This window comes from Hermetia illucens, chromosome 5, assembly GCF_905115235.1.
Source record: "Hermetia illucens chromosome 5, iHerIll2.2.curated.20191125, whole genome shotgun sequence".
NCBI lineage: Eukaryota > Metazoa > Arthropoda > Insecta > Diptera > Stratiomyidae > Hermetia > Hermetia illucens.
Genome location: NC_051853.1, coordinates 18,316,664 through 18,329,881, shown reverse-complemented (window position 1 = coordinate 18,329,881; position 13,218 = coordinate 18,316,664).

Below are 13,218 nucleotides of genomic sequence, written 5' to 3'. Positions count from 1 at the left end.
ATCTTAAAAAGGGCTAGGGAGAATTAGATTCTTCTTGAATGGAATTTTAATATTTCACTCGAATGTCAACTATTCTCGTTAATTATTACGTCAGCATCTTATTTGCATGGCTTTGGAAGCAGTTAATACGCGCGAAAGTGATAAATTTGAACTGCTATAACTTTGGCGTTAATGGCCAGATTTCCATGAAATTTAGCCTGTATATAGGAAATATTATCATCTGGTGCAAAATTTAGAAGATCCTAGGATGAATTTAAAGGGGGGGGGGGTTCAGCAAGTTTCCAAAAGTTAGTAATATACTATTAGTGAGTTTATTTGAGCAGATATCGGAATGGGACATATTTTGAGGCATAGATTTCATCTAGGCGCACAACCCTGATTTTTTTCGGATTTTCAGGCTGGGTAGTTTCCGAAAATGAGTCCTGTCTCACTTTAAGAGCGTACATTTGTAGTGACCGCGGTTGCGCGACGGGAGCGGAATCTCATTCGGCTCTTTCTTAATTAATTTCCTTAAACAATGCATTTAATAGTGTGCAATTGCCTTAATGTTCGCCGCAGATTGCACATTATTGAATGCATTCGGGCGAATTGATCTTGACAAGAGGCGAATGATTTGCCGCATCCGCAGGCGCATGCGCATGTTGCCGCAACATTGCCTAGGAGTGAGAAAGGCTATGTAGCGGGAAGTGAAGCGGTGCAGTGAAAAGAACGGAGAGTTGTGGTTGGGCTTTGTTTGAAGACAGAAGAAAAGAAGAAGTTTTGGATCAAGAGAAGAAAAAGAAGAGGTTCTTGTGGAAGCGGATGAAGCTGTGCAGAGGTGAAGAAGAGAGTTTTGGTCGGGCTTTGGTTGAAGGCAGAGGAAAAGAAGAGGTTCTTGTGGAAGTGGATGAAGCTGTGCGGAGGTGAAGAAGAGAGTTGTCGTTGGGCTTTGTTTGAAGGCAAAAGAAAAAGAAGAGTTTCTTGTGGAAGCAAGTGAAGCGGCAGAAGAAAACATTGCTCTGCTTTGTTGTGACAGGATTGATGGTGATTCTGCAAGAATTTACGCAATACGCCTGCGGAACGCCAAGTGATTCATATTGTGTCCACTATGGAAGCATCCAATTAGCGTAACATACATTAATAATGATAAACTAATTTTTTTTAAATAATTGGGTTCCTTATCATATCGTTTTTAGAATTTCGTATACCAGCATCAATCCGAGCTCGGAGTGACGTCCTGAGTGAATTATTGTTTTTATTTTTTTTTATTTTTTTATTTATTTTCTTCTACTTATTTGAATTCGATCTATTGTTTATTTTTTTTTTATTCACATCTTCTTTGTTTTAACTTGTTATGAAATTGGATGAAATGTTGAATAATGATGCGTAGATAATCTAACCGTAGTTTGAGGACTTCCTCCCTTTCGTTCCTCCTTACTCCCGCGGAATTTCTAATAAGGGACATCCTCAAAGTGAATAACTGGCCTGAGGATGTCGAGGAAGGGTGGGAGCCTCAGAGGCCGCGCCTCATACAAGATCTGAGGCGGAAGAGACAGCAATTGAGACGGTGATCCGTCGTGGATCTTCCCATCCTTGATCGCGGCACTCGGGTCCGGAGACTTACGGCTCCACGCGCGCGGTCGAGCCGGTTTTTTTTTCTCTCTTTTCTATTTTCCAATTTAGTTCGCGTTCTGTTTTTCATTCGATAGGCCGTCGCGGACCCACGCATTGGAATGGACACGTTGTTTTGAGTAATGAAGCGTGAGGGATCAAAGCGCTCAAAGGACCCCTCCCCCCCCCCCCCACATTCCCGAGCCTGGCTAGCACAGAGGCGTGCAAGAACGTGTCGACCGAGCACTTTGATGGAGCTTCAATCTTTGTGGGCAGACCTTCACGGTCAATTTAGCCAATGTGTTTAGATTTTTGGGATAGCTCTGCCCTCTAGGTCATTATCAGCCACGCAGGATGATCGACCTGATCTCCTCATATCGTTACACATTTTGACACCTTTCTCATGCACTTTGTAATCAATGCCAAAACTAATGTCAGTTTCGGAAAGTTCAAGTTGAGACCTTTCATTTGATGTCCTACACGACTATACCTGGCGAAAAGTCCCCCTTTGCATGTATGGAGAGCCCCCTTTAAACTCCACCTAAATTTATGCCACTCGCTGTATTCGTGGGATTTTATAGTTCCCATTTGTCCACCAAATGTCGTTCGAATTGATTTAGCCATTTTGGAGAAAAATGCGTGTGACAGACAGACATTGAATCGATTTTAATAAGGTTTTGTTTTACACAAAACCTTAAAAACGAAACCTAGATCTGCAGAGAAAGCAGCTGGATGGGGAAATCTCAGTCGTAGCTTGACGAGAGGTGATTTTAATAGGTAAAAACCCCACACTCTCCGGCATCGGGAATCCTAAGGTCAGTCTTTTGAAGATTTCCACCTCTTCAAAAAAAAAAGTTTCGAAAAGTACCAATTGGGCCGTTTCATTTGATACCCCACACGACCATATTTTGTGAAAATAAAATGTACACCTCCTTACACATGTATGAGGAATCACCCCCCTTAAACTCAGCAAAAAATGGCGCCAGACATCGAATCAATTCTAATAAGGTTTTGTTTGACACAGAACCTTAAAAATTGGGACGTGGTCACGCTAATATTCGCTATAAAGCTGAAAACGGGGAAAACACATAGACAAAATGAATTAGCTAATACTCCAAATCCAAATGAAGACAACTATCTGAGCAAATTTCACCATTTTTAATTGGTCAAAGAAACACCATATAAGCTTTAAAAATCAATTGCTTTCTTACAGAGAACAGGGTATTCTCTTCGCCTATTGTTTGAAAAACAACTGACCCAAAATATAGAAACCCGAATCGCGAGAAGGTAATCTTGTTAAGTCCCCAAGAAAGCTGATCAATAAACCATTAAAAGTCTAAATCTCAGAAGTCAACTGGAAAGACCTTAAACAAAGCAACAACAATAAAGGACGAAACAATACATATAACCAGTAGCTGGTAGCTGTTAAGTGGAATTTCATTTCGTTTTGTCCATGCCCAATAGCAATCGGAGCCATTTCGATAAGACAATCACTTTACAACTTTGCCGTGCCTCATGGAGCAGAAACCGCGGTTCCACAGCGAAGGGAAGCGTGAAGAACGTTTTGAATAAATGTATTATGAACTTCTTGAATTCAGTTCAATCGCCAACCAAGCACGGTCCATCCCATTGCAAGCCTCTGGATATCGAGGAATAAGAACTTAATCTCGGATCCAATCATTTGTTTTTGAATTTGAGGAATGCTTCGGTTTAGCGAACACCAATTACTAATGGGACTCCAATAATGGAGTGGACATGCTGGTGACCATATCGCCGGAACGTATGTTCAATGGCTTCGTTATAATGCCGATGCCTGGAAGTGTATATTTAAGATAGACAGGAAGACTTCGCCTTGCTGTCTGTGGTTCCACTAGTGGTACCAATCGTATGTATCGAAAAATGCGGGCCTAAATGGGGACCAAAATTGTTACAATCTCTCGTATAGGTTCCAGATAAAGCCCTTCTTTCACTGGGGGAATCGTTGCATCTTTGCCCTTAAGTGACCCTCTAGCCCCCAAAAACAAGCTACTGAGAGGCTTCTATCCACTTGCAAATCACCAAGTTACAATCAAAACTCGAAGAAAACTTGGTAACACCAAATCAAATCTGCTGGAACTTCTCAAACGATTTATGTTTTCAAAGTGTTGAAAGCAAGAGATAAGAAATTAATCGACGACACGGACAAAAGATTTTTGAGGAACCAAAAGAAGCCAATTTGGTAGCTGAATTTTTTAGCCCGTTCCTGATACATATTATAATTGGCAGAAAATGTGAAATAAATGTCAACCATTCATCCCTAATTTGCTTCGTTGCACTTTTCATTTTTCATTCCAATATTTATTGGATGCTTATTTGGGTAATACTGAACTGCAAAGTGATATCTTCCCTCCAGATATTTCCGAGTAATTGAGCGTCCATTGGAATACAATGGACAAAAAATATTGTTGAATGATTTTGAAGATAGAGATGATATTGTGATCAGGTACGTGTGCATTTAATGAACTTTCAAAGGAAACACACATACCTGTATGTAGGTATGTGAATATTTAGTAAATCTAGAAGAACACCATAATATCCAAGTTTTAAAGTTGTGATTTAACTTGGTTTACTTTGAATTAGCACTGCCCTCAACTCCCTTTTCCGTACTCCGGGATCCCCTAAGACTCCATCTTTGGCCCTTTCTTGTTTTTATTAGTTACCTCTCCTTCTTATTTAAATGACCCTGCCTTCTATAAGCATGGCTACAATTTATCCATTAGTGGAATATAGCGCATCAACTAAACCCACGCGCCATCTTTCGCAGTTATCTGAAATGCTCTTTAATTCCTCCCAGAATTTCTTGAGATGTCTACACTCCTTACCTACTGTTTTGCGCCAAGAGCCCCTAGGGCGGCCCACTCAAAGGTCATCTTAGGAGAGTGGATTCCATTCCATGCCGCAATACAACCATCACGCTGCCTTATGTGTGACCTATCCACTGCCACTTTCGCCTTCCGATCATAGTGCGTACGAGTGTCAGGCCTATGCACCGATCGAATAGTTGAAGATAGTATCAAGCCAGTGTACTCCGATTATACGATACAGACAAGTGTTGATGAAGGCTTGGAGCTTTTGGCTGCCAATGGGTTCACTGTCCCTGTACTACTCCCAAATAGCAGTACAGAGAGTGTACATACACACAGAGCAGTCTCAGCTTGATCTTAGTGCTAGCATAACTGCATTTCCAAATTTTTGACAGAGCAGCGAAAGAGGATCTAGCGCTCTTCATGCATCAGGCAATATCCAGTTCGGTGCCATCGTCGGCAAAAACCCCGTTTCCCAGATATACAAATGGATCGATGCTTTCGATGCTCTGCCCATTAATGCAGATAGGAAGAGTAAAATAACCCATCAGACTGAGAACCTTGGTTTTGTTGGTGTTTATCTTCAGTACAATACTATTTGCCTCTCCTTCCAAATCCATTTCAATTTAGCCAAGGTCCATGACCCGTTGAGAGAACAAATAGATGTCATCAAAGTAGTCGCACTGTTTGAAGAAAGATCACATCATCCATTAAATTCCTACACGTCCTCCGGAAAAGACTTGCAATCCTCCGGAAAGACGACGAATGACGATAACAAGAAGAAACGATATCGGTCACAGGATGCAACCCTGGTGGACTCCGCTTTGGACCTGAAATTCCTGAGAGATTAAACAAGTACGTGACGTTTTGTGCCATCATACGTTACTTTGACAATGGCTATTAGTTTCTCCAGAATACACCTCCTGCATAAAGCATTCCACTCCACTTCCTGTTCACACTATAGAAAGCTTTCTCGAAATCGATGATGAGCAGGTACAGCGAAGATCTAGACTGCGGGCATGGTCCTAAAATGAACCGTAGGGAGTTGAAGTGGTCAATGCGGGAAGATTCCGAGCAATCAAGCTTTCTAAATGCTTTTGGTGCATTCCAGAATTATTTTAGCTATTATCTTTGCGACGGAAGAGAGCGACAGATACCCTTCCACTTGTCACATTCAGGACGGTTGCTATTTTGTCGAGTCTTAATGATCATCCTCTTCTTCCACACTCTGGGAAGTAGCAGATCTGTAGTATCTGCAGATGTAGCGACAAACCACTCCGCGAGTAGACCGTCATGAGAGCGGCTTTACTCCGTTTGAGTATATTATTGGCCGCAATGTTTTCTCTTGTGCTTGGAGCATTAGTCCATATCCGCATGCTGCGATGATTAGCTATTTCATCCACAAGAGGAGGAACTCCAACGGATCTGATATGGTTAAAAACCGTGCTAAATTGTTCTTTTCATCTCTCCAGTTTTTCATCATCGTGTGTGAGAAGTCGTCCATTAACATCCTTTACAGCGACCATTTGACCATGATACGGTACATACTTCTTAAATCTTTGCATTCTGTGGCATCTTACGCTTCCCTGACCAGCGCAACTGCAAATTCTCTTCTCATCTTTCTTCTATTGTCACGGTGTACACTACGCTGAACTTTTCGGGATTTCGGCCGGTATTGGAATTTGAGTAGGTCACGCCAGCCATCACTGGTAGTGGTCTATGGAGCTTTCAACACCTTCCGATCATCTATCCATCGGCAAGATATCTCTCTTAATTTCGAGGGATAGTTGGATCATATAAGCTGTCGCTATTCAACTTGGGGAGTTGCAGCTCCCCAACCTTTTGAGAAGTGGCAGACGCAACAAGAACGTAAGCGACCATCAGATCGTGATCCCTTTTGAGGCCGATGTCAACGCTTCTCTTGTCCCGCACATCCAAAAGACAACTCCTAAATCTAATGCTGACCGCGAAGTGTTCAATCTGATTGCTCGTACGACGTCGGTCAGTTGAAACCCAACTGGTCTTATGGCAGTTTCTGTGTTCAAACAATATTCCACCAATGACGACGCTGTGGAAGTTGTAGAAACCCACGAACCTCCCACCATTACCGTTATGCGAAGACCATGCGTTTCCATCACATGACCGGTGTTTTCAGATCCCACTTTGGCATTTAAATCAACCATCACGGTCATAATGTCATCTTTAGGAAACTTCTCCTGAACTGCGGGTAATTACTCGTAGGTGCGTAGCATTGAACCAAAATCTTGCAGCTAGAAGTCTGTTACAAAGCGGATAAGAGAGCGCGCCTTGCCGTAGTCATCAGAAGCAACCCAACACCGGATTTGTATGTGCTACCACTTGGCTTTCTAGAGTATGAGAGCGCATTGCCATTAGAGGGGGAGGAGTTCTCTCCAGAGCGCCACCATCTTACTTCGCCTAGTCCCAAAATGTCCAGTTTATATCGCTGGAATTCGAGCTGAAGTTAGAGAAAGCGAGCATTTCGAGGACCCCGGTTGCCGTTATCATGCGCACATTCTAGAAACCAATAATAGTCCACTTTCGATAGCCAGCTTCTAAAACGTCTGTTTTCGCCCATCATTCCTCCTTTGCCATATAATCGAAGTGGGTAAGAAAGGGCGACAACTTCATTGTGGATTATGCCCAGGATGGCCTAAGTGTGGGTCGCCCTAGAACTAAGTGACGTAGACAACTGGCCTCAAACACTTTAAGCAGTGACGCAAAAGCTCAAATCTGCAGAGGCAAGTGAATATTGAAAACAGTACAAATTGAAGATTGAAAACAGAGCTAGCGAAACTAGACTCTTACTGGACAGGACTTTCGGGCTACAGTTCTGCGAGGATGACAGGCTTTCGCATCTGTATATATAGTCCAGCCATTAGATGGGGGATCTTCGACATGTTATGTGAATTCTGCAGGACTAACTTTGTCGCTGAAATCACCACCGGGACTACTTGGATATTTTGTAGTCTTCATATCTGCTCCACAATTCCATAACCTACAACTGGATGATGACGTCCAACAAGAATGAGAATTAATTTTCGTCTTAGGCACAAAATTTAATGTCGTCAATATATGACGACAATAATGAAATGAACAAAACCACAGCGGACTTAGAGTTGCCTTTGTAAATACACCTGATTGGTATCTCTTCTTATGTATACGTATTTCATTCTCTAATTCTGCATCACTGTTCTTAGTAGAAGTACCGGGTTTGGCTTTGTAGCAGAGTAACACTTACGGTTCCTTGGTAAAACCTACCTTGGTTCAAAACCTACCGCTGGTTCCTGGCTTACTGTTCTGTGAGACTTTTACTCACTAAAACCAGCTCCTTCTCCTTCGGTTAACCCTGCCGGACTACCATTTCTGTGTCACGTCGCGAAGGTGACAACTCTCGAGATAAGGAGCCGACAACTTTTCCTAGGGCCATCTATTATACATTCGTTAGCATTCTCGCCAACAATGCAGCAATCTCAGGAGCCTTTGTTGCTAAATTCTCAAGATGGAGCTTGGATTTTAGTCATTGGTCAACCATGATTCCTAGGTATTTAACCGTTGGTTGGGAATGTATGATGTGTTCGCCAATTCTGATCTTTATCAACGTTTACTTTCTTCACTTGGTGATCAAAACGTTTTCTAGCCAAGATCTTATTTCAAAAATTGCCTCGTTTGTGGGCACCTCGCTCTCCTCAACATCTTGTGCCACGATAGTCAGTCCGATTTCGTCTGTGAAGCGAATGATTGTCACCCTTTTCGGCAGTTGCAACTTTAAAGTTCCATCGTACATTTTTATCCACAGGAAAGGACTGAGGACTGATCCTTGCGGAACCCCGTAAGCTGTTCTATGCGTCTTAAGTCCATCCTTCGAATCGTAGCACAATAGCTTGTCTCAGAGGACTATACGTACCAGGTATTTGAGAGCGCCCAATTTGACTAAACCTGGAATTATTTTGGTCCATTTTGCAGTATTGAAGGCAATCTTGACGTCGGGAGTAACTATCAGTTTTTATCACCGTGCTGATGGCATTGACAGTAGATATTGTCTTTCGGAATCCGAACTGGCTATCTGAGAGGCCACCCTCCCTTTCCGTGATCGGTACAAATGTTGATAAACTTTTCGAAAGAGTCATATACACTCTTCCCAAAAGTGTATCAACACCTTTTAATAGGCATATAGACTATAAGACGAAGCATCACCCAAAGGTTTATTTGGCTTTGTAATTAGGGCAAGCTTCATCCACTTTCCTCCACTTTTTTGGGAAAATCCCTTCTTTGAGACACGTTGTAAATATTTCAGCGAACCACCTTGGAACTCTTTTAACAGCCACTACCAGACTTTATTCGAAATGCCATCTAAGCCTGGGGCTTTATTTTCGACAATTGATTCGATTTTGGCATTCCACCAGAAGTTAGACATTCTTTTGAAGTATTTCCGCTTCTATCTAATGTAAAAACACCACTGTGAAGATCTTTGCAGTCTTCGCATATAATGGCAACTTCAATTTTGTTTTCAAGCTCGCTTGGGGCCAGCAGGTCATGGGCTACCCGACAATGGTGAAAATTCAGCAGTAGGAATTTCATTTACGAAAAGCGGGAATCGCCTTCTTGAACGCCGGGCATCTGAAATGCCTGCCTATGATACGGCCGGTGTTACTCTCCTGTGTTTCTCTGCATAGCCAGCGTTTAGAATTCGCATTGCACTCTTTAGCAACGTGCCCTTCCCTTACGCATCTTCAACACAACTTAGACCTATCATACTTACTTCCACAGTTTCTCGATTTATGTCCAAATTCCCGGCATTTGAAACACCTCTGTGGCAATATCTCTGTGCAATATCGACAGCTAACCCAGTCAACCCGAATTTTACCAAGAGCAATCGATTTTTCGCTGCTTCGAATGGCAAGTCTATTGTGGCCGTCCAAGTACCACCATATACAATACGTAGCCTGATCACTTTGGACTCAGAGATAAAATCTAGTCCAAGTTGAGTTAAGGCCTCACAGATCTCCGCTTTTGTGGTGATCTCATCCAAGTCCTTGCATTCAATCAGCATTGAGTGCTGCCTCACCGTTACCTCCGCTGCTTTTCCCAGTGATAATTCGATCTTCTTATGGAGATCGGGAAACTTACTCTCCCCAGGCCTAAGGTCAAGAAGTACATCCCCTTTCTGCGTGCCTCTTATTCTGATCACGTGTTCACCCAAGTCCAGGAGAGAACTGTCTGCTTTAACCTTCCTCAAGATTTCTGCATATGTCAGCCGCAATCTCTTTTGCGGTCTTCCGTTTTTCTCTACTTTAGCCCAAGTAGACTCATGGATAGGTTCCTCCAGATGGTTTAGGTGTAAAATTTTTTTCACCGAATATAGTTGGGTATCAAGTGAAAGGTCTTGATTAGTACTTTTCGATGCTTTGGCATTTGTTGGGAAGGCGAGGAGTGCGAGGCGGCGAAAGGAAAGTGATGATTTCTTTTACGGACTCTGTCTTAGCAACTACTCAAAAAAATCAAAAAAAAAATCATGAGGCTGCCTCTATACAGTGTCCAGGCCTCAAAATACTCCCTATATCGATATCTGTTCAAATTATTATCAGACCCGGTCATTTTAAATCAGGCCTTCCATAAATGCCCAGGATATCGGAGACATATTGCTTCTAAAATGCAGCAGTCGGGTTAGCTCCAAATATTTCTCCAGAAATCTGCTGCCTGATCTAGATTGAGGATTCTTTCCTGATTTGTTGAGATTTTTGTGATATCCTCTTCGGTTTAGGCAGAAGGATGTGCGGTCTGACCTTCGGTGAAAGCTTATAATAATGATCTAGTTGGTATCCGGAGCAAACGTTCTATGCATGCGACTTGGAATGCGGTCAAAGCCTAATCATGAATTGGGTTAGCATCCCCAGTTACCAAACTTCTTCTTGCTAGTAGGTTCATGGAGTGTCTTACAGGAGGAGTATCCTTTCCTCCCGGTTAATATATGGCTCCCCACCAAGTTCAAATGAAATTTAATCCAAAATTTGCTGACGCAACTCTGTTATTTTTCATTAACACCAACTATGGGTTTCTCGAAAACGAGTTATGAATACGTTATGTACCCGCTGGTTGCGTTCGCAACCACCTCCCCAAAATACGTATCTGGGGAAAAAAATATTCATCGACTTCAAGTTCCTGCAAGAAATGCCTATTTTTTAAGGTCCTAAGTCCACATCAACTTGATGAGGAATGGCGAGAATAACTGTCTCCTGAACGAAGCAACTCCTTTGTCGTCAAGGCACCCATTTTCCATATGAAAATATGTTTGTCTGATCTATTCCTTGATATTGCTAATTGCTAATTTGAATGAAGATTCTTCAATTTAACATTTGGTTCCTTTTCGAAGATCAGACACTTTAGTATCCAACGGATATGGAAATCACTTTTCTTCCTTCATTTTCTTGTGGCGAGCTGGAGAAGAGATTCGCTCCATTATACTCAGCATGTCCACTCTTCCTACTATGTAGCATTTTTTCCATTTTCATCATCTATTTCCAATTTCCTTGATCCCGTCCCGACGTATTATGCAATTGTATATATTCGGAAACAAAAATGATCATTTACTTATTTTTCCTATATTTGGCATTGCAATGCTATGCACGTTTTCATACTGACGCACAATTGAATGCATTTTGTCATTCGCATTTCTGAAAGTGCAGCCTGGGCCTTTTCATTATTGCTGTGGGATGTCGCAATTTTCGAAGATAGAGGCAGTTTTCGTTGATTGGAATGGTTATGGTGATGGCTATGGTGGTTATTCACTTGATAAAACCTAGTGACGTAGGACAGTTCTTGAATTTCAAGAGGAAATGTACTGATTCTGGGGTAGAAGTGACTAAAAGTTGAGAAAAGTAGTTAAGTGAGGGAAGATCCGCCAAAAGTAACAGAGGAACATTCTGATATTCGTTTCTGACGTATTTGGGATTTTCTGTTATTCCGCAGCCTGGCTAGCAGCAAGGTCTGCAACCACGTGTCAATAAGATACTTCCGTGAAGTTGCACATAAGAGCTGGCGAAACTGCACGGTCGACTCTTGCCTCTTTTCTTTAGTTCTTTCGGGGATAACTCTGTCGTCGTGATTGTGCATAGCTCATGTGAATAGTCACTTCCACGATCAGTACAACAGCAGAACCTATGAAACCGTAGGGCAAAGGTTTGGCCTTTGTACTGAAAAATATTTTTCTATTTTCTCCCTTCCTCATAGTATTACTTTAAGGACACTAATCCGGTTCCCTGCCATGCCTAAAGAATACTATGAATTTCCAATTTTTCCTTAACCAGGAATTAACCTGGAAGTGAATTTTCATATTTCATTGTTTGAACATTGTAATTCAAACGGAATTTAATGAATGGAAAATGTACACTACCTTGAATTATAGATTAAAATCAGAAATTAACATCATGAAATATACAGAAAAGTGGCAAATTACCTTGACCGACCTTATATTCAATTAAATACGACAAATAAGGCACGACTATTGTATGAATAGACGCCAATTAGCTAACAAGTTTAATTAATTAGTGAGTAAACGTTGCAATAAACATGCAGTTTTTTGCAGTGACAGTGTTGATTGAAACATCAATAGATAAACAAACAAATGAATAATCAATTATAATTTCTCGGAGAAGTAATACTTTGTCCGGATACCAATCCCACTCCTAATGCCATAAAAGTAATCATTAAACAATGATTCAGCTTTCATGTTAGTAACTGTTTGTCCCTCAATAAATTTCTGTATTTGTCTGAGAGGATCACTTCATGTTAGGGAATTAAGAACGTTCAAAAAGAATATCTTATTTCACGTAGATTCTCAGTATCTACTTTCATGTAGATTCTTTTCAGTTAAATTCAGGACTTTCACAACCAAATTCGAATTTTCATATTTTTAAAGTAATTTCGTAATATCCTCAGGAAGGATGCAGCACCAATTTCCGTAATATAATGTAATGTAGCCATGTGTGGTATCGGATCATTGTTCTTGATCAGTACTTTCCAAGGCTTAGTCCTGACGTTTGTTGCAAAGGGGAAGTGAGGTGATTAGAAACTGGCGACTTAAATTAACGGGGAATTCTCAGTTTCCGAGAGAAACCAGTCAAAATCGGGAAAAAATCATAGAGATACCCCTATATGACTTCCAGTTCTCAAAATACTATCCATTCAGATGTCTCCTAAAATAACGTTAATAATATTGTATTACTATTCTTTTCGGAAACCGACCGGAACCTCACTTGAGTTCATTCTAGGGCAATAAAACTTAGTAGTAGTGTGGAACATCATCATACTACCAAGTTTGGTAGTTATTAACAAAGTTTGATGATTATCAATGAAGTTATCGTCATCGTCGAAGCTCTACATCCCGTTTCGGGTCTTGGCATTCAGGATGTCCTCCAACCATCGCAATCCCCACTATTGCGTCCTCCAAGTTTTATTAAGTTTTATTAATTTGGGGACTTCAAGATCGTCAAATATTTGGTACAACTCATGGTTATATATAATTCCCCATTGGCAGTCCTCTCGTTTAGCTCTTATTATCTCATTTGCTGGTGTAAGAGATCGCGCCATTAAGTTTATACCGCCCACATATGCAACAATTTAGCAGGGCTTATATAACATCGGGCAAGCAACTTTCATATAACCTGCTCCAGCGCCGGATTGAACAGTAGAGGTGACAGCCGGTTTCCTTTCTTTCATCCGACGTTTGTCTCAAACGCATCTGTCAACCTATTATTGACTTTGACCT